We start from the raw sequence: 21726 nt of genomic DNA on the forward strand, positions 1-21726 counted from the left end.
CAGAGAGGCTGTGCATACCCCATGCCCATCAACATCCAAGGCCAGCTTGGATAGGGGCCGCAGCAACCTGCTGTGCTGGGAGGCTGCTCAGCTTGCAACCAGATGATCTTTAGGGTCCCTTCCAAGCCAAACCATTCAAGGATTTCATCATTCCACCACGCCCACCTCCCAGTGTGGAGCGGCCCTGAAACTTCTGTGACATCACAGCTCCCACAGTGTTCCAGGTGGAACGTCCAGCACCTGGAAACCACCACAGCAGACACTCTGCCTGCTGCCAGCGCTCAGTTGGCGCTCGCTCTGCGCTCTGCCCGTCAGCACTCAGCTGTTGCTGCTGCTGCCTGGCCTTTTCCTGCTGCCTGCTCTGGAGCACCAATCCCAGCAGGATGAGCACTGCTGCGCCAGTGGAGGTACTGTGCCATTCCAGGGAGGGGGCAGCCTGCTTGAGCAGGCTGCAGCCACGTGGCAATGGATGGTGTGGGACAGGAACCCCACTGTGACATTGCGCTGTCTCTTGCAGACTAACAGAGACACTGTGGAGGAGATGCAAGTGGACATGGTGATGAATGAGGAAGAAAGGATGCAGGTGGATGTGGAAGACCAGGTTGAGGAGATGGAAGTTGATGAGGAGGATGACATCGAGGAGATGGAAGTGGATGAGAAGGATGAGGAGGAGCCCATGGTCCTTGGATGAAGATGGAGCCCCACAAGTAAGACAGGCAGATGCTCCCCATGCCCTGCCCACAGACACAGTGGCTGCCCTGACGCCAGGCTGGGGCTGGGCTGGATGGCCCCGCTCAGGGACACGCTGCCCGCAGGGGGCCTGGATTGTGCTGCCACAAGCACCAGCCCTGGCCTGCCCTGCACTTGCCTGGGGCCACACCAGCCCTGCCAGTCCTGTCCCAGCTCCTGTGGCCCAGCTCCCAGCCCAGCTGGGCCCAGGGCTGGCAGCAGACTCCAGCTTTTCTTCTCTCTTCCTTCCAGGACTGCTGGAGATGATGGCCGTACCTATTACGCCTGTGTATATATGTTTGAAAAGTTAGGATATTTTTGTAAATATGTTCTTAGGTTAGTAGTTCTCTGTAAATATGTTTTGAAGATTGTTAGTCCATAGGATCCCATGTAAATAAATCCTGTAGATTGTTATTGTTGTTGTTGTTATAAGGATTGTTGTAATGAAAGGTGTTCTGTAAATCCTAGAGTTTGGCAATCTTTGGCAAATAAATACGGCTTCTTTTTAAAACCTCACTTCTCTTTGTCATTCCTTTGGGCACAGGCAGCGTTTGCACAGTTGGGATTTCCACTTGTTCCGGGATCCCGGGGCTGGAGCTCCCTGGGGCTGCTGCCACGGCCACCCCGCGGCTGGGGGTCCCTGTGCACAGGGGGTCCCACTGACACCACTGCTGCCGCTGGCCACTGCTGCTGCTCCTGGGCTGGGGCACAGCCGCGTCCCCAAGAGCTGAGCTGTCACCAGCACAGAGGGGGCTCTCGCTGCACTGGCCCCTGCAGCCATGCCACCAAAGCAAGGCAGGAAACTTTCAGCCACCCTTCCTGCTGCAGCCACAGCCACTCCTGGCTCCAGAGCCGCCATCAGCCCACAGGGATGCAAAATCCACCTGCCCGCTCTCAAGGCCTTGACAGCCTTGGCAACTGTGGCACCTGCATCTGGGCTGCTGCAGGGGCTGATGTTTAAGGCTTGCAGCCTCCAAAGGCTCCGGGCTCTGCTTCCCACCCTGCTCTGCACTGCCCTGGGCCCGCATTGCTCAAGAGACAAAAGCCAAGCCAGGGGATCCTCACCCTGCCCAAATTGCTGAATTGACTGCAGTCCTTAGGACCTTCTCCACTTTCAAAGAACCTCTTCCTTTGATCACTGATTCGGCACATGTCTATGACCTAGTGCAGCGGGCCGAAAATTCCATTTTCAAAGACATTTCTAACCCCAACTAGAGCATTTGCTTTCCCCTTTCATTTCTCTTCTGTCCCACAGACAACACCCACACTATATCATGCACACAAGGTCTCATACCACCCTTCCTGCATTTATAGTAGGCAATGCTAGAGCAGATGCCTCAGCAATGCTTCTCCAAACCTCCCTACGGAATCTTTCTGACCAGGCTAGGATCCGCCACCACTTCTACCATCAAAACATTCCTGCACCGCTCAGCATCTTTAAAATTACCCAAGATCAGGCAAGATTCATGGCAGCCACCTGCCCAAATAGTCAGCAACGTGCCTTTGCTTCTGTCAGAGCTGCACTCAATCCAAGAGGACTAAAGACTCTCCAGATCGGGCAATCACACATCACACACCAAGCCCCTTTTGGGAGACTAAAATACATCCCCGTCTCAATCCACACCGACAACGCTGCGGTTTCTGCCCCTGCCCATGCTGCTGAAAAATCAAAAGATGCTATAAAACGTTACTTTTTAGCCTTTTCCACCTCCCCTGTTCCACAGGAAATTAAAACTGATCATGGTCCTGCTTATACCTCCCACTGATTCCAACCGTTTTCTGACCAGTGGGCTACAAAACATGTCACAGCCATACCACACTCTGCCACAGGACAGTCCATAGTCCAGAGGGCCCACTCTTCCATCCAAAGGATTCTTGATCAACAGAGACAGGGAGTCCACATATTATCTCCCATTGAGAGCCTGGCCAAGGCCCTTGATGTGCTCAACTTTTTGAACAACTCCCCCAGTCACCAGGCATTTTATATTTAATTGGCAGCCCAATAAAAAGAAAAGCCACCTGTGTTGATCAAAGACCCTGAATCCAAACAAATTATGGGCCCTTTCCCATTCATTACTTGGGAGGGAGGATATGCTTGTGTCTCTACAGCAGCAGGCCCAAGACGCATCCCAGCAAAAAACATAAAACTCTTCTGCCAATGGCCAGGCAAACACCACAGCCACCATCAGAAAAACAGAACAAAAGCCTAAGATAGACAGCAGCAGCCTGCAAAAGAAGAAGAAGGACAGAAGAAGATCTCCTAAGCAGTGTGGACCACACACACCAACACCAAGAGAGCTCAGACACCACTAACTGCGATATCCCGCTTAACAATTGGAAAAACTGTATTCTAGCCTTGATATTTGATTCTTCTAATAAGCTGACTTCAAACCCTTGCCTTACAGAAGAGAAAGTTTAGTGGGACCAGAATTTCAGTTTCACATTGCAATCTCCCTATCTCTTTACTTTCAGGCCACCCAAGCCTCCACCCACTACTAAATTAGCTAAAGTCAAAGGATGCTGTCCTTTGTTGCCACTGCAGCAGGAAGCTGGATGCTCCTAACTATGCCGCATGCCTTCGCATGGGTGGTTCCACAGCCAAGCCACAATTTCTTGCCCATGGCCACGCATGTCAACCTCTTCTCACATAGGGACTCAGTATACCAGAGCGGCCAGCTGCTCACAGATCAAATCAATAAGATCCAGACAAAAGGCAACAACGACTGGCTCACTGGACTGTTGAAAGACTGGGGCATGAAAGGCTGGCTTTCATCTTTACGTCCAACAATATGAAGTCTAATAAGTCTAAGTGCCGTGTTCTGCATTTTGGCCACACAAATCCCCTACAGTGTTACAGGCTGGGGACGGTGTGGCTGGATAGTGTTCAGGCAGAAAGGGACCTGGGGGTGCTGGTTGACAGCCGATTGGATATGAGCCAGCAATGTGCCTTGGTGGCCAAGAAGGCCAACGGCATCCTGGCCTGCATTAGGACTTGTGTGAGCAGCAGGAGCAGGGAGGTCATTCTCCCCCTGTACTCGGCACTGGTGAGGCCACATCTTGAGTACTGTGTCCAGTTCTGGGCCCCTCAATTTAGGAAGGATATTGAGATACTTGAGCGTGTCCAGAGGAGAGCAACGAGGCTGGTGAGGGGCTTGGAAAACAAGCCCTACGAGGAACATTTGAGGGAGCTGGGGTTGTTTAGCCTGGAGAAGAGGAGGCTTAGAGGTGACCTTATTGCTCTCTACAACTTCCTGAAGGGAGGTTGTAGACAGGTGGGGGTCGGTCTCTTCCACCGGGCAGCAACTGACAGAACAAGGGGACACAGTCTCAAGCTACGTCAGGGAAGGTATAGGTTAGATATTAGGAAAAAAATTTTCACTGAAAGAATAATAAAGCACTGGAACTGTCTTCCCAGGGAGGTGGTGGAATCACCATCACTGGATGTGTTTAAAAAAAGACTGGACATGCCACTTGGTGCTATAGTCTAGTTGAGATGTTAGGGCATAGGTTGGACTTGATGATCTTAGGGGTCTCTTCCAAACTCATGATTCTGTGATTCTGTGATTTAGTCAAGACTGTTTTGTGGGCTTTGTTTCTTGTATTCATTGTCTTGGTTATTCTATCCAGTTTTGCTCAACGCTTGCAAAAGTCCATGGCAGAAGCCTTCATTCTTGAAAACAAAAAGGGGGCACTTGTGGAGGCCCAGGGGCCTCTCATTGCAACTGTAATACCTTAGGGCAAAGGGGACCAAGGTGAAACAGAGAAACCCCTCTGAATGCAAGGCTCTCACCCATGGCCACTTGCAGCCTCTTGCAATCCGCAGGTTTTGTTGCTATCACCCACTTCAACTGCCATTTTTTCCTTATATCTACTCTCCAGAGAATGTTCTCCTCTCTCTTCTCCCCTGCTGGTCCTGGCTTCACCCCTTCTCCCCCCCGAATGAAACCCTCAGACCCCAGCCTCATTTTCTCTCTGGCCCTGGACCCTCTTCATGGCAATGCACAGCGTTTGGAGTTCCACACAAAGACCCATCTCTGGCCTCATTCATCAGCACTTGAAGCAAGTGTGCTCCGGCCTCTGGGAGTGCAGCTCGCTCACACGGGCTCACTGTGGACACGCCGCAATCACACAGTCATTGAGTGCACCAGAGAACCTGGCCTCTAATAAAAGGCAGGAATCCCGCAGCCCACCCAACCCAATGCCTTGCATGTCTCTACTTTTTCCTTCTCCTCTCATCTCTCATGTCACTTTCCCCATTTCCTCTCTCTGCCAGCTTGGCTTCTCTCTCTCCTGGCTGCAGCTTCAGCCACATGTGTGACACTGCAGGAACAGCCTGACCCACAGGGAAGTGGGAGAGGACTCTTTGTCAGCAACTGAAGTGACAGAACAAGGGGGAATGGGATGAAACTGCAAGAGCTGGAATCCATTCCATGATGGCAAGAAGTTCTTTCCTGTCAGGGTGCTTGTCCCTGACACAGGGACCAGCGCAGAGAGGCTGTGCATACCCCATGCCCGCCAACATCCAAGGCCAGCTTGGACAGGGGCCGCAGCAACCTGCTGTGCTGGGAGGCTGCTCAGCTTGGAACCAGATGATCCTTAGGGTCCCTTCCAGGCCAAACCATTCAAGGATTTCATCATTCCACCATGCCCATCTCCCAGTGTGGAGCGGCCCTGAAACTTCTGTGACATCACAGCTCCCACAGCGTTCCAGGTGGAACGTCCAGCACCTGGAAACCACCACAGCAGACACTCTGCCTGCTGCCAGCGCTCAGTTGGCGCTCGCTCTGCACTCTGCCCGTCAGCACTCAGCTGTTGCTGCTGCTGCCTGGCCTTTTCCTGCTGCCTGCTCTGGAGCACCAATCCCAGCAGGATGAGCACTGCTGCGCCAGTGGAGGTACTGTGCCATTCCAGGGAGGAGGCAGCCTGCTTGAGCAGGCTGCAGCCATGTGGGAATGGATGGTGTGGGACAGGAACCCCACTGTGACATTCTGCTGTCTCTTGCAGACTAACAGAGACACTGTGGTTGCGATGGAAGTGGACATGGTGCTGAATGAGGAAGAGATGATGGAGGTGGACGTGGAAGACCAGGTTGAGGAGATGGAAGTTGATGAGGAGGATGACATCGAGGAGATGGAAGTGGATGAGAAGGATGAGGAGGAGCCCATGGTCCTTGGATGAAGATGGAGCCCCACAAGTAAGACAGGCAGATGCTCCCCATGCCCTGCCCACAGACACAGTGGCTGCCCTGGCGCCAGGCTGGGGCTGGGCTGGATGGCCCCGCTCAGGGACACGCTGCCCGCAGGGGGCCTGGATTGTGCTGCCACAAGCACCAGCCCTGGCCTGCCCTGCACTTGCCTGGGGCCACACCAGCCCTGCCAGCCCTGTCCCAGCTCCTGGGGCCCAGCTGGGCCCAGTGCTGGCAGCTGACTCCAGCTTTGCTTCTTTCTTCCTTCCAGGACTGATGCAGATGATGGCTGTAGATATTACGGCGGTGTATATATGTTTGAAAAGTTAGGATATTTTTGTAAATATGTTCTTAGGTTAGTAGTTCTTTGTAAATATGTTTTGAAGATTGTTACTCCATAGGATCCCATGGAAATATGTGCAGTAGATTGTTGTTGTTGTTGTTATGAGGATTGTTGTAATGAAATGTGTTCTGTAAATCCTCGTGTTTGCCGATGTTCAGCAAATAAATAATGATTCTTTATAAAACTTCACTTCTCTTTCTCATTCCTTTGGGCACTGTCAGAACCCCGGACCTCCCCCTGACCATCCTAAATGATTCCAGCCCCAGCCAGGGGGCTTTAAATCCCTGGCAGGGGGTTCAGAGACCCTGGCATGTAGCCAAAGACCCCTGGGCCTTTGAATTTAACCCATAAAGCATGTTACCACCTTTATGTCAAGAATTAAAAGTCACAACAATTTAGATAGTCTAGTAATAGTAATCACAAAATGAACGGAAAACATTTAGAGCACTGTAGACAGAGGTTTTGAACCTTGTACGAAAGAGTTTGGTATTATCTACATAGATAGAAAAATTTGGGTGTACCCAGTCCTTCCTCTTTCTTCTCGCTAGCATCCATATGAAAGACGATATTACCATTCACATATTGGTTTCAAGTAGAAAGTCACTATCTAACTTAAGTAATAGCTATTAAAACATTCTTGTAAACATAGTATAGTCAGGTTTTAATATAAAAGATAACACCAACCCAAGAGGCAAAAAGAGTACCTTAAGCTGACCTGCTGAACAAACCTCAGCAGGCCAGCAAAAAAATGTTTTAGACAAAATATAAAAATCAACCTTAAGAGAGTGAAGCACATACTTCTCAACTCTTCCTTCGACAGCTAAGTTAGAGAAAAAGAGACTTCTAACGTACCTCGAAATCCCCTCAACCAAAGAAAACCCAAGAGGCACAGGCAGCGTTTGCACAGTTGGGATTTCCACTTGTTCCGGGATCCCGGGGCTGGAGCTCCCTGGGGCTGCTGCCACGGCCACCCCGCGGCTGGGGCTCCCTGTGCACAGGGGGTCCCACTGACACCACTGCTGCCGCTGGCCACTGCTGCTGCTCCTGGGCTGGGGCACAGCCGCGTCCCCAAGAGCTGAGCTGTCACCAGCACAGAGGGGGCTCTCGCTGCACTGGCCCCTGCAGCCATGCCACCAAAGCAAGGCAGGAAACTTTCAGCCACCCTTCCTGCTGCAGCCACAGCCACTCCTGGCTCCAGAGCCGCCATCAGCCCACAGGGATGCAAAATCCACCTGCCCGCTCTCAAGGCCTTGACAGCCTTGGCAACTGTGGCACCTGCATCTGGGCTGCTGCAGGGGCTGATGTTTAAGGCTTGCAGCCTCCAAAGGCTCCGGGCTCTGCTTCCCACCCTGCTCTGCACTGCCCTGGGCCCGCATTGCTCAAGAGACAAAAGCCAAGCCAGGGGATCCTCACCCTGCCCAAATTGCTGAATTGACTGCAGTCCTTAGGACCTTCTCCACTTTCAAAGAACCTCTTCCTTTGATCACTGATTCGGCACATGTCTATGACCTAGTGCAGCGGGCCGAAAATTCCATTTTCAAAGACATTTCTAACCCCAACTAGAGCATTTGCTTTCCCCTTTCATTTCTCTTCTGTCCCACAGACAACACCCACGCTATATCATGCACACAAGGCCTCATACCACCCTTCCTGCATTTATAGTAGGCAATGCTAGAGCAGATGCCTCAGCAATGCTTCTCCAAACCTCCCTACGGAATCTTTCTGACCAGGCTAGGATCCGCCACCACTTCTACCATCAAAACATTCCTGCACCGCTCAGCATCTTTAAAATTACCCAAGATCAGGCAAGATTCATGGCAGCCACCTGCCCAAATTGTCAGCAACGTGCCTTTGCTTCTGTCAGAGCTGCACTCAATCCAAGAGGACTCAATCCAAGATGCCTCCAGATCGGGCAATCACACATCACACACCAAGCCCCTTTTGGGAGACTAAAATACATCCCCGTCTCAATCCACACCGACAACGCTGCGGTTTCTGCCCCCGCCCATGCTGCTGAAAAATCAAAAGATGCTATAAAACGTTACTTTTTAGCCTTTTCCACCTCCCCTGTTCCACAGGAAATTAAAACTGATCATGGTCCTGCTTATACCTCCCACTGATTCCAACCATTTTCTGACCAGTGGGCTACAAAACATGTCACAGCCATACCACACTCTGCCACAGGACAGTCCATCGTCCAGAGGGCCCACTCTTCCATCCAAAGGATCCCTGATCAACAGAGACAGGGAGTCCACATAGTATCTCCCATTGAGAGCCTGGCCAAGGCCCTTGATGTGCTCAACTTTTTGAACAACTCCCCCAGTCATCAGGCATTTTATATTTAATTGGCAGCCCAATAAAAAGAAAAGCCACCTGTGTTGATCAAAGACCCTGAATCCAAAGAAATTATGGGCCCTTTCCCATTCATTACTTGGGAGGGAGGATATGCTTGTGTCTCTACAGCAGCAGGCCCAAGACGCATCCCAGCAAAAAACATAAAACTCTTCTGCCAATGGCCAGGCAAACACCACAGCCACCATCAGAAAAACAGAACAAAAGCCTAAGATAGACAGCAGCAGCCTGCAAAAGAAGAAGAAGGACAGAAGAAGATCTCCTAAGCAGTGTGGACCACACACACCAACACCAAGAGAGCTCAGACACCACTAACTGCGATATCCCGCTTAACAATTGGAAAAACTGTATTCTAGCCTTGATATTTGATTCTTCTAATAAGCTGACTTCAAACCCTTGCCTTACAGAAGAGAAAGTGTAGTGGGACCAGAATTTCAGTTTCACATTGCAATCTCCCTATCTCTTTACTTTCAGGCCACCCAAGCCTCCACCCACTACTAAATTAGCTAAAGTCAAAGGATGCTGTCCTTTGTTGCCACTGCAGCAGGAAGCTGGATGCTCCTAACTATGCCGCATGCCTTCACATGGGTGGTTCCACAGCCAAGCCACAATTTCTTGCCCATGGCCACGCATGTCAACCTCTTCTCACATAGGGACTCAGTATACCAGAGCGGCCAGCTGCTCACAGATCAAATCAATAAGATCCAGACAAAAGGCAACAACGACTGGCTCACTGGACTGTTGAAAGACTGGGGCATGAAAGGCTGGCTTTCATCTTTACGTCCAACAATATGAAGTCTAATAAGTCTAAGTGCCGTGTTCTGCATTTTGGCCACAAAAATCCCCTACAGCGTTACAGGCTGGGGACGGTGTGGCTGGATAGTGTTCAGGCAGAAAGGGACCTGGGGGTGCTGGTTGACAGCCGATTGGATATGAGCCAGCAATGTGCCTTGGTGGCCAAGAAGGCCAACGGCATCCTGGCCTGCATTAGGACTTGTGTGAGCAGCAGGAGCAGGGAGGTCATTCTCCCCCTGTACTCGGCACTGGTGAGGCCACATCTTGAGTACTGTGTCCAGTTCTGGGCCCCTCAATTTAGGAAGGATATTGAGATACTTGAGCGTGTCCAGAGGAGAGCAACGAGGCTGGTGAGGGGCTTGGAAAACAAGCCCTACGAGGAACATTTGAGGGAGCTGGGGTTGTTTAGCCTGGAGAAGAGGAGGCTTAGAGGTGACCTTATTGCTCTCTACAACTTCCTGAAGGGAGGTTGTAGACAGGTGGGGGTCGGTCTCTTCCACCGGGCAGCAACTGACAGAACAAGGGGACACAGTCTCAAGCTACGTCAGGGAAGGTATAGGTTAGATATTAGGAAAAAAATTTTCACTGAAAGAATAATAAAGCACTGGAACTGTCTTCCCAGGGAGGTGGTGGAATCACCATCACTGGATGTGTTTAAAAAAAGACTGGACATGCCACTTGGTGCTATAGTCTAGTTGAGATGTTAGGGCATAGGTTGGACTTGATGATCTTAGGGGTCTCTTCCAAACTCATGATTCTGTGATTCTGTGATTTAGTCAAGACTGTTTTGTGGGCTTTGTTTCTGGTATTCATTGTCTTGGTTATTCTATCCAGTTTTGCTCAACGCTTGCAAAAGTCCATGGCAGAAGCCTTCATTCTTGAAAACAAAAAGGGGGCACTTGTGGAGGCCCAGGGGCCTCTCATTGCAACTGTGATACCTTAGGGCAAAGGGGACCAAGGTGAAACAGAGAAACCCCTCTGAATGCAAGGCTCTCACCCATGGCCACTTGCAGCCTCTTGCAGTCTGCAGGTTTTGTTGCTATCACCCACTTCAACTGCCATTTTTTCCTTATATCTACTCTCCAGAGAATGTTCTCCTCTCTCTTCTCCCCTGCTGGTCCTGGCTTCACCCCTTCTCCCCCCCGAATGAAACCCTCAGACCCCAGCCTCATTTTCTCTCTGGCCCTGGACCCTCTTCATGGCAATGCACAGCGTTTGGAGTTCCACACAAAGACCCATCTCTGGCCTCATTCATCAGCACTTGAAGCAAGTGTGCTCCGGCCTCTGGGAGTGCAGCTCGCTCACACGGGCTCACTGTGGACACGCCGCAATCACACAGTCATTGAGTGCACCAGAGAACCTGGCCTCTAATAAAAGGCAGGAATGCCACAAATCACCCAACCCAATGCCTTGCATGTCTCTACTTTTTCCTTCTCCTCTCATCTCTCATGTCACTTTCCCCATTTCCTCTCTCTGCCAGCTTGGCTTCTCTCTCTCCTGGCTGTAGCTTCAGCCACATGTGTGACACTGCAGGAACAGCCTGACCCACAGGGAAGTGGGAGAGGACTCTTTGTCAGCAACTGAAGTCACAGAACAAGGGGGAATGGGATGAAACTGCAAGAGCTGGAATCCATTCCATGATGGCAAGAAGTTCTTTCCTGTCAGGGTGCTTGTCCCTGACACAGGGACCAGCGCAGAGAGGCTGTGCATACCCCATGCCCACCAACATCCAAGGCCAGCTTGGACAGGGGCCGCAGCAACCTGCTGTGCTGGGAGGCTGCTCAGCTTGCAACCAGATGATCTTTAGGGTCCCTTCCTAGCCAAACCATTCAAGGATTTCATCATTCCACCACGCCCACCTCCCAGTGTGGAGCGGCCCTGAAACTTCTGTGACATCACAGCTCCCACAGTGTTCCAGGTGGAACGTCCAGCACCTGGAAACCACCACAGCAGACACTCTGCCTGCTGCCAGCGCTCAGTTGGCGCTCGCTCTGCGCTCTGCCCGTCAGCACTCAGCTGTTGCTGCTGCTGCCTGGGCTTTTCCCGCTGCCTGCTCTGGAGCACCAACCCCAGCAGGATGAGCACTGCTGCGCCAGTGGAGGTACTGTGCCATTCCAGGGAGGAGGCAGCCTGCTTGAGCAGGCTGCAGCCATGTGGGAATGGATGGTGTGGGACAGGAACCCCACTGTGACATTGTGCTGTCTCTTGCAGACTAACAGAGACACTGTGGTGGCGATGGAAGTGGACATGGTGCTGAATGAGGAAGAGATGATGGAGGTGGACGTGGAAGAGCAGGTTGAGGACATGGAAGTAGATGTGGAGGATGACATCAAGGAGATGGAAGTGACACCAGGAGGAATTTCCCCAGGGAAATGCTGCTCTGGCCTTGGCAGGGGCTGCCCAGGGAGCTTTGCAGTGCCCATCCCTGCAGCTGTCCCAGGAAGGCCTGCAGGTGGCACTCAGGGCTCTGGGCTGGGGACAAGCTGGGCATCGAGCACTGCTGGGACTCCATGGTCTCACAGACCTTTCCCAACCTTAGTGATTCCATGAGTCTATGATTCTATGAAGACATGATTCAGAACAGAGTTAACTCAAATCTATCATACACAAATATTACAGAGGTCAAAATTCACGTGAATGAAATTTAAGATTATTCTTTAAGACTGAAAGAATTGTATGTCAATGTTGCATATAGGTAAAGCCCTATAAAAGAAGAGCCTTGTTACCCTTGTAAGATGATGCCTCGGGCCTCCTGCTTCGGCTAAGTACAGCTAACAGGCAGGGGTGAGGGGCTCCCAGCAGGGCAGGGAGAGCCGAGCTCAGGATCCCAGGCACCCGAGCAGAAGGGGATTGGTGTCTCCTTTATTGAGGTGGGTGTTAATAAGGTCCCAGTTCAGTGGCTGTTGTCACCAGCAGAGGCTCACCCCACGGCAGAGGAAGCAGCTCTGGTCTGGGCTCCTGCAGCAGCAGTGGAATTCCTTTCCCCAAGAGCAGTGGCTCCCACAGTGCTCCTCCAAAGCCAAGACAGGGCTAGGAGCTGCACCCAGCCCCTTCCCCCAGCCCAAATCCCACCGTAGCTCTGGCCCTCCTCCTGCTTCCCCAGGGAAAACTCCCAAAGAAACAGAGCTCTCCCTTGTCTGAAGCACCCAGCAATCACCAGCCATTAGCAACTCACTGGCAAGAAATTCTACAGGTGAAAAGGAAGAACAGAAAAGAAAACCCTTCCCCAAACAAGGAGGTGGCCAGATGCTGAAGGAGCACACACACATCCCCAGCTGGTGAGAAACCCTCCCCCTGCGTCAAAGAGGAAGAGTCTGACGGTGCAGGAGTGAAACCCACAGACATTACAACCATCCAGGTTCCAGCTGAACTGCAAGGGCAGCCACAGCCAGCAGCAGTCGCCCCTGTAGAACCAAGGAGATCGAAGATGAAATCAGAGCACCCAAATGCTGTGGAGTCTGGCAAATCTGGGGCCATCTCAATACACCACCTTCACTGCAACCATTAATGCCCATACCAACCGAGACACAGTGGGCTCTGCCACCAACAAGCTTAGAAATAATGAGAGTGTGATCAATGGCCCCATGCAGGCCTGATGCAGTCTGTGCTGTGGTTAAGGACCTCAGAAAAGAATTTAAAGAGGAAATGAGGGAGATGAGGCAGGAGGTAAGATAAATGCAGCACTAGTGCAAGTCACAGGCCCCAAAGTCAGAGCCCAACGTCCCCCAGCTACTGTGAGAGTACATCCCACGAGCTGACCTGTGCTTCTTCCTGAGTGACCATGGGGAAGGCATGGGAACGTGGGATGGGAAACCCACTTCTGTCTTAGCAGCACAAGGAGGGAAAACTCAAGGAAGGAAACACTAATCGAGGGAGTTCCAGTAAGGTGAAGGTAGCCTCCTGCTATGACCAAGCTGCTGGGTATGATCTGTCAGATCCCCTTAAAAGGTACCTCTAGTATGAATGCCCAGGAAAGAAAGAATAACCACGGCTAAAGGGGCCCTGCCTCTAGCCAGGGAGAGGCACGGGAAAACCAGGTCTTTTGGATGGTGTGGATCCAATGGCCTTTCCACATCTGCTGTGGAAAGGAAGGTGCCCACAGCACAGCTCGTACACCAGGATGCCCAGGGACCAGATGGTGGCTGGCTGGCCATGGGAGCAGCCAAAGAGGATCCACTCCGCTGGGCTGTACTCCGGCATTCCTATGGGACACGGGCGCAGCTCATCAGGCCCATGCTGCTCCCTCCCTCCCTCCCAGCCAGCTCCCGTTCCACAACAGCCAGCCCCTGCCCTGCCAAAAAGCAACTGGGCTGCAGCTGGCTGAAGAAGGATTCTCCCTCCCTCCCTCCCTGTTTCCCCTCTGCCAGCAAAGGGGGGAACCTCCGCTGCCCGGCTGGGCCCGGCTTCGGGCTCACCTGACATCCGGGTGTAGAACGTGTCCTGGAGGATCGTGCCGCACCCGAAGTCGATGAGCTTCGCCTCGCCCATGCCCAGGTCCACGAGGACGTTCTCGGCCTTGATGTCGCGGTGCAGACGCCGCGGCTGCTGCGGTGCCGCACGGCCTCCAGCACCGGGCGGAGCAGCCCCCGCGCCACGGGCTCCGTCAGGAAGCCCCGCTCCTCCAGCAAGTACCAGAGCTCCTGACTGTGCTCCGCACGCTCCATGACCAGCGCCAAGCCGTCGGGCACCTCGAACCAGCCCAGGAGCCGCACCACGCCGCGGAAGCCGGGCCGCCACACCTTCCACAGCAGCGCCAGCTCCAGGGCCACAAGGGCGCCCTTGTGCTGCGGGGGGACCGCGATACCGACAGCGGGGCCGATGCTGCGCCGCACCTTGGGCCCCCTGCCCGGCCCCGCCGCGGCTCGCCACTGCCCGGCCCGGCACGCTGCGCGGGCCCCGCTCTCTCCACGCTCGCTCCCCTCCGCCTGCCGCCCTGCCGGGCCTCGCCTCAGCCCCGCCCGGCACGCCCCGCCGGCTCCTCCGCGGGCCCCGCTCCCTCACCGGCCGCGCCCACTCCCAGACGCGCTCCCGGCACGCTCGCTTGATGGCCGCCTGCGAGCCAAGGCCAGCGGCGGGCTCAGCTCGCCGCCCGCCGCCCCGCTCCGACCCGGCCCCGTCTCTTACCGGGTCCCGGAGTAAACGCTGCCGCAGCCGCCGCTGCCCAGCAGCGGCCCTCCCGGCAGAGCTGCTCTGGGCGAGGCTTCTCCGCCCGTGCGGGCGGCACCGCGCTCTCGCTCTTGTGCCCGGGGCAGCCGAGCGCCCGGCGCGCTGCTGCTTGCCGAGCCGCCCCGGGCTGCGGCGGCTCGGGGCCGGCGGCCGAGCTGGCGAGCGGCGGAGCTCGGAGCGGGGAAGCTGCCGGCAGCGCTGTCGGCGGCGGGCCGGGAGCCGGGCGGCAGCGGGGCGGCTGCGGGCGGAACCGCGGCAGGGGCTTCCTTCGGGGCCGGGGCCTCGGCCGGGGCCGGGCCAGAGCCCGCGCCAGGCGGAGCCGAAAGACCGTGCTGCTCCGCCAGCAGCAGAGCGAGCGGCACCTCCAGCGGCGCCACGGGCGGGACGGAGAGAGCCTGGCGGAGGCGGAAGCACGGCGGGCCAGGCAGCGGCGGGCACGGGGCGGCCCCGCCGAGGGGCGCCGTGCGGGACGCGGCGTGAGCCGGCCCGGGAGAGGCGGGACACGGACGGGACGGGATGGGAGTAGAGCGAGTGTGAGAGCGAGAAGGAGATGGGGAGCCAGTGGAAAGTCGAACGGAAGACCCATGGAGAGAAGTGCTGCTGCTGTTGCTGCTGTGCCCCGCGGAACGAAAGAGAGAAAGAAACAAATCACACCCCAAAATCATTCCTGTTAGTGAAATAACCAAAGAAAACAATGGAGCAATAAAGAAGAGTGCTGTCTTGTGGCTTCTTTCTTCTTTGGGTGAGACGAAGCATTTCATGGGGAAGAATTGCCTCTTCTGACAGTTTTGCCTGAGTGGACAGGAGTGCAGCATTGAATTTTCAAGTCGAAAAGGGAAATCGTGTCAGTAATGTCATCTCTTTTCATCCTCTCTTGAGACAGTTGCAGGCTGCCAAAAGACACGGTCTGCAGTCTGGAACTTGGGGCCAAGTTTCTTTTTCTGCCAGAGGATGAGGAGGGGAAGCATCCCAGAATCATGGAGTCGTGCCATGGTTGAGCTTAGAAGGGATCTGAAAAATCCCGTGGCTGCAACCCTGCTGCTGTGGCTGGGGAGCCCTTGCACTAGACCGGCTTGTCTGGAGCTCCGTGCAGCCCGGCCTTGACCACTGTCAGGGACGGGACATGCACGCCTTCTGTGGGCAACCTGTTCCAGGAGAGTCTTTTTTTCTGAATCCCTTAGCTAAACCTAATCTGTCTCCATTTGGATCCATTCTCCCTTGTCCTGTCCTTGCCTGCCCTTGTACAAAGTGACAAAGTGGGGGGGGATTGGTTGTGGAAGAGATTAAGAAAAGTGCCCAATGAACAGACAATCAGTGCCCCACCTCTAACAGATAGGAATAGAATTCCCCTATTTGTAACCTAAGACAACTGGGATCCTGGATCCATTTTTCCTGTGGCTGCGGGTCCCAGCCCCGGCGGAGCAGAACTGGGAGCTGGGACTGCGATCCCTGATTGCCGATCCCCTTGTCTCTCTCTCTCCTGTTCCCTCCCTTTCCTCTGGGGGATCACAAATCCCAGAGCAGCTGCAGAGCCCCGTGCCCAGCCCGGGTTTCCCAGCAAAGGGAGGCCTGGGGGTGAGGTGCCCCAGGCTAGCCAGGAATGGGGGTCCGGGGGTCCCAGGGCTCATGGAAACAGGGAATCCAGGGGCTGGCAGAGGGGGATACCCGGGAAAGGGGGTGCAGGGGGTGTTGGTGCAGGATAAGGGAGTGCAGGGGGTCCTGGAACTGGGGAAGGAGATGCAGGGAGGTCCCAGTGCCCCAAAATGGGGATTCAAGGGGGTCCCTGGGGGAGTCCCCAAAGCCCCTCCCAGGGGGAGCAGGAGCTGGGTCGGGAGCTCTGGGCAGAGAAAAGGGGGTGACGCCGGCATGGGGGGGACATGGGGGAGTCAGACGCGCTCTGAGGGGGGACACGACCCCCGGGGACCCCCCTCACCTTCTCCCGCAGGGGAGGCCGAGCCCCAGCCCAGCAGACAAAGCCCAACACGAAGCCCCCGAGCCCCGGCAGCACCTTGGGGGGCGTCCGGCGGCAGCTCCGGGGGCGGGAGGGGCAGGATCCGGGAAACGGCGGCTGGGAAGGGACCGGCACGGACTGGGACAGGCTGGGATGGACTGGGACAGGGATGGACTGGGACAGGCTGGGATGGACTGGGACAGGGATGGACTGGGACAGGCATGGACTGGGACAGGCTGGGATGGACTGGGACAGGGATGGACTGGGACAGGCATGGACTGGGACAGGCTGGGATGGATTGGGACAGGCTGGGATGGACTGGGACAAGCTGGGATGGACTGGGACAGGCTGGGATGGATTGGGACAGGCTGGGATGGACTGGGACAAGCTGGGATGGACTGGGACAGGGATGGATTGGGACAGGCTGGGATGGACTGGGACAGGCTGGGATGGACTGGGACAGGCTGGGATGGACTGGGACAGGGATGGATTGGGACAGGCTGGGATGGACTGGGACAGGCTGGGATGGACTGGGACACTGGGACACAGCAGGGTACACCGAGATACCCCAGGACACACCAGAATACACTGGGACACACCACACCCAGGACTGGGACCCACTGGGAGCAGGATCAGAGCACACTGGGACCTAGCAGGACCAGAAGTGGGGCAGCAGGGATCATAGTGGCAGCAACTGGGATATACTGGGAGTGACTGGGATCATACTGGTGGAAACTGGAACTGTATTGGGTTAGCTGGATGTGACTAGGAAGGACCATGAGTATGCTGAGGGCAACTGGGATATACTGGGAGTGTCTGTAACCATACTGGGGGTGACTGGTTTGACTGGGACCATGCTGAGGGAGAATGGGATCACACTTGGAATGACTGGGCCAGTGCTAGGGGCAACTGAGAGCAACTGGGATCATACTGGAGCAACTGGGACCACACTGAGGGTGACTGGGGTCATACTGGGATCATATTGGAAGTCACTAGGAGCAAGCTGAGAACAGCTGGGACTATGTTGGGGCAACTGGGATATACAGGGAGTAACTGGAATCATGCTGGAGTTGACTGGGGATTGCTGTGAGCAACTGGAATTGTGGAAGCTACTGGGAGCAACTGGGAGTGTGTGGAAGCATGCTGCGGGCAACTGGGATATACTGGGAGAGGCCAGGAGTGACTGGAATCACAGAGCAATCATAAAGGAAGCTACTGGAATAATATACTGGGACTATCTGGGAGTCACTGGGATGGTACTGGGAGTAACTGGAACCATACTGGGATGATAGTGGGGGCAAAGGGCATTGTACTGAGAGTACTGGGAGTGACTGAGATGATACTGGGGGTGACTGGAACCATACTGGGAGAGGCTGGAACCATCCTAGGGGTGAATGGTAACACCTGGGACCATTCTGGGATCATTCTGGGAGTGACTGGGATCATACTGGGATTGTACTGAATGCAACTGAAAGTTCCTGGGATCATACTGGGTGTGACTGGGAGCCGCAGAGCCCATGCTGGGAGTGACCTGGGCACCCCTGGGGGAACTGGGGCAACTGGCCCAGCTGGGGCTCAGGGTTGTTCTCCCCCAGGGCTGCCCCAGGTCCTGCTGCCACCTCCGACCCCACAGAGCCAAGGGACAGGGGACAGGGACAGGGGAGAGCTGAGGGACAAGGACAGGAGACAGGGACAGGGACAGGAGAGGGACAGGGGACAGGGCAGAGCCAGGGAACACGGCCTGGCCGAGGGACACTGAGCTCCAGCACTTGGGGCTGTTGCCCTTGGGCTCCCAGCACAGCCCAGGGGCAGAATCCCCTCCAGAAACTGTTGTTTGCTTTCAGCTTTGCTCTGCAACATTCCCCAGGAGCCCCTGCAGCGGCTGCAGCCCGGCCGGGTGCCCGGGGCCACCAAAGCTGCTCTGGCAGTGCCCTCCTGCCCCAGGCAGGGCACACAACAGCCAAGGAAAGGCTCCTGCTGGGCTCAGGGCAGGCACAGGGCACTCCCCTGGCGCTGCCACGGGCACAGCAGAGCCGGCCTGGGCACAGCATTGGTACCCATGTCCCATGCCATCCCAGCAGGGATTATGGCTCATTGTGTTATAAATGAGAAGCTTGACTAGGCCAATGTTCAGGCAGCAATCAATATATTAATTAATATGGTAAAGTATGAGCAATACAGCACTTGGTAACAGTGGGGGAAATTTTCCCTGCAACTGCACACTGATAGTTGAGGCTTACAGTATTTATAGGGGTACTCATAAGTTTTCTCAGCAGTTTCCATTCCCAATTTTTACGTCACAATTCTATACACTATTATGATTTAGTTTTTCTCAGGATGTATCCCAGAAAGGAGTATCCCCAGATGGTGGTGTCTGTCTTCTGAAAGAAGGAAGAAATCTCTCAGCTGGTGAGGTCTAGATTCCAGATGCGTTCACCTTTTAATTGCAAATCTCGTAACAGTGATATCCAGCTTCCCTTGGTGGAAACTATCAATCCTTGAGTAGATGTTCATCTTCCTTTGTTAAGCTGCTTTTCACTGTTTTGTTAATGCGTTGAGATAAGCATGTTTCCTTTTGATATATTCTAAAGCTATAGTTTCAAAGATCCTTACTACAAACAATATTCTAAAATGATACTTCAAAAGGTTATTATTGCAAAACTCTTTTTAGCTCAAAGCAGAAAGTTCCTGTCAAACAGCAACATCCTTAAAGCTTTAATTCAAATGCTCCTAAATCAAGATTTATAAAGATTAATTGTAAACAAAGGAGAGGTTCAAAGGCCTTCTTCCATGCTTTCCTTCCTCAGTTATTTATTAGAATTGTCTTTATAAATGTCCCACAGTCAGTTTCCACACATATCACAATCACAGATATACACGTTGCCTGTATGTACCTGACATGAAACATAGCTTTGTATTTCACATTACTACCTTTTTTCTTTTTGTTACTTTTAATAACATTTTCTTTATAACCTTTTAAAATGTTAAGCCTGCTTTACTTTTCTCCTAATCCTATCTCACAACAAAATAAATATATAAATATTCAAGTGACAATAAAACCCACCACACTCATGAATACATTAATTAAGAAATCTCAAAATTAGAAAAATCTTAAATTAACAAACTATAACACTACAATGTCACAATAAACCTTTTGCCAAAATTTCTCTAATTTTCTAAAGTTCCCAGTAAAGGGTCTTTTGAGCCTCTGAGAATCTTTTGTTGGTATTTCTCCAGGGAGGCCAACTCAAAGGACAAAATAATAGTAAGTCCTTCTAAAGGTCTTCTTGAGAGAGTTGTTTGGAGGAAACAGCTGCAAGAGGAAATCTGGGAGAAGGGGAAGGGCATAGGTCCAGCTGCTCCAATTGAAGAGATGTCCTTAGACATGGCCATTTAACCAGGAGAGCTGGAAACACCTGAAGGAGGGGGTCATGAAATATTAGACTGAATGTTGGTGGCTCAAATAGAGGGGAAGATCAGTATTTCTTCTCCTGACATCAGTAGAAGAATCTAGTAGATCCAGGAAATAATTTCCTGTTCCTGATGGGATAACTTTGCCATTTCTTAAATGTACTCAAGTGACCCAGGTAATAAAGGTTTGCTTGTATATGATGAAATATGCAAGTATTAAAACCTGTGCCCCTTTCCAGGCAGCCATCAGTTGTGTGCCCATGAACAGGCAGTGCCACTTGTGCCCTGAGGTGCCCAGCTGGGATTGGATCTCTCCGAGAGCACCTGAGGGAGAACAGAGCACCTTGCAAGCTGCAGGTCCCTGACAGCCCCGCAGGGCTCCTGTCCCATCAACATCTGCTCTGCTCCAGTCTGAAACAGGGCCCAGCATGGTGCCGGGATCATCAGAGAGCTGAGGTGTGTGCTGGAATTCAATGCCCTCCCCATCCCGCAGCAGCCCTGCATTTCCCTGCTCCAGCCTTGGTCTCCAGCACAGCCATGGAGGCTCTTTGGGCTCCTGAGTGTTCCTGCAGCCCCCAAGGGCAGCTGAGCTCTGCCTGTGGCAGTGGGGTTTTTTGAGGTTGTTTGGTCTCCTCTTGCACTGGGTTTGAGTATGTTTGGTCTTTCCCCGTCTGGTTGGGATAGCAATTTGGAGATGTTTAGTCTATGTTTGCCTCCTGTCTAGCCAGGGCACTTGCAGTGTTTTTTTCCCCTAGCCTGGTAAGTTCATTGTCAGTTCCGGGTTTCTCTCTTTGCTACGGGTTTATGCCTTTCCCATCTTAGCTTCTGACCTAACCCCCGCCCCGATTTCCCGCTCTCTCTTACGCAAAAGCCGCTGTTTTCTCTGCCTCCCCGCTCTGTGCCACTGTCTGCCCTTCCAGCTGCACGGCTCCCGCGCTCTGCCGGATCCCGTGCCCCGCCGGCTCCCCCTCCGCAGCCGGCACCCCTCTCCGCCCGGGAAAGGAGGTCACCCCGCGGGGCATCGGCTGCCTGGCTCCTGCCCGCGCCGCCGGCACCGCTGAGCCTCCCGTGAGCCACGGCTCCTGGCGAGAGGGGATCGCCCACACGAGCACCGCTGCTGCCAGCGCCGTGAAGAGAGAGACTGTCCTCGCCGTGAGGAGAGAGACTGTCCCTGCCGTGAGGAGAGAGACTGTCCCCGCCGTGAGGAGAGAGACTGTCCCCGCCGTGAGGACAGAGACTGTCCCCGCCGTGAGGAGAGAGACTGTCCCCGCCGTGAGGAGAGAGACTGTCCCAGCCGTGAGGAGAGAGACTGTCCCTGCCGTGAGGAGAGAGACTGTCCCCGCCGTGAGGAGAGAGACTGTCCCCGCCGTGAGGACAGAGACTGTCACTGCCGTGAGGAGAGAGACTGTCCCCGCCGTGAGGAGAGAGACTGTCCCCGCCGCCAGGACAGAGACTGTCCCCGCCGCCAGGACAGAGACTGTCCCTGCCGTGAGGAGAGAGACTGTCCCTGCCATGAGGACAGAGACTGTCCCCGCCGCCAGGAGAGAGACTGTCCCTGCCGTGAGGAGAGAGACTGTCCCCGCCGTGAGGACAGAGACTGTCCCCGCCTCGCTGCCGCTGCCTGCGAGTGCTGCGCCATCTTCTCACGCCGGCGCTGCTGCCACCGCAGCAAAGAACAGCTCCTGTGCCACGCTGCCGATTCCAAGCAGCGCCATCCTGGCGCGGGACAGAAATAAAGCGGCTCGGAGAAGCCAGCACTGGCTCGTTCCTTATTTCCTTTACAATGAATCTCAG

At 54.1% G+C, this 21726-nt stretch overlaps 3 long non-coding RNA genes across 3 annotated transcripts; all 3 read left to right on the forward strand.

The window, feature by feature from the left end:
• The first annotated feature begins 275 nt into the window (after nt 1–275).
• Nucleotides 276–1176, forward strand: LOC135302228 (uncharacterized). The gene is made up of 3 exons (XR_010363925.1): nt 276–407; nt 518–707; nt 982–1176. It is a non-coding gene; the product is annotated as an uncharacterized LOC135302228 (long non-coding RNA).
• Nucleotides 1177–5493: 4317 nt separating this feature from the next.
• LOC135302229 (uncharacterized) lies at nt 5494–6276 on the forward strand. Its single transcript, XR_010363927.1, has 3 exons — nt 5494–5623; nt 5734–5923; nt 6186–6276. It is a non-coding gene; the product is annotated as an uncharacterized LOC135302229 (long non-coding RNA).
• A 5100-nt stretch (nt 6277–11376) lies between these two features.
• Nucleotides 11377–12060, forward strand: LOC135302230 (uncharacterized). The gene is made up of 2 exons (XR_010363928.1): nt 11377–11505; nt 11616–12060. It is a non-coding gene; the product is annotated as an uncharacterized LOC135302230 (long non-coding RNA).
• The last annotated feature ends 9666 nt before the right edge of the window (nt 12061–21726 follow it).

Source organism: Passer domesticus, chromosome 6 (genome assembly GCF_036417665.1).
Source record: "Passer domesticus isolate bPasDom1 chromosome 6, bPasDom1.hap1, whole genome shotgun sequence".
Taxonomy (NCBI): Eukaryota; Metazoa; Chordata; class Aves; order Passeriformes; family Passeridae; genus Passer; species Passer domesticus.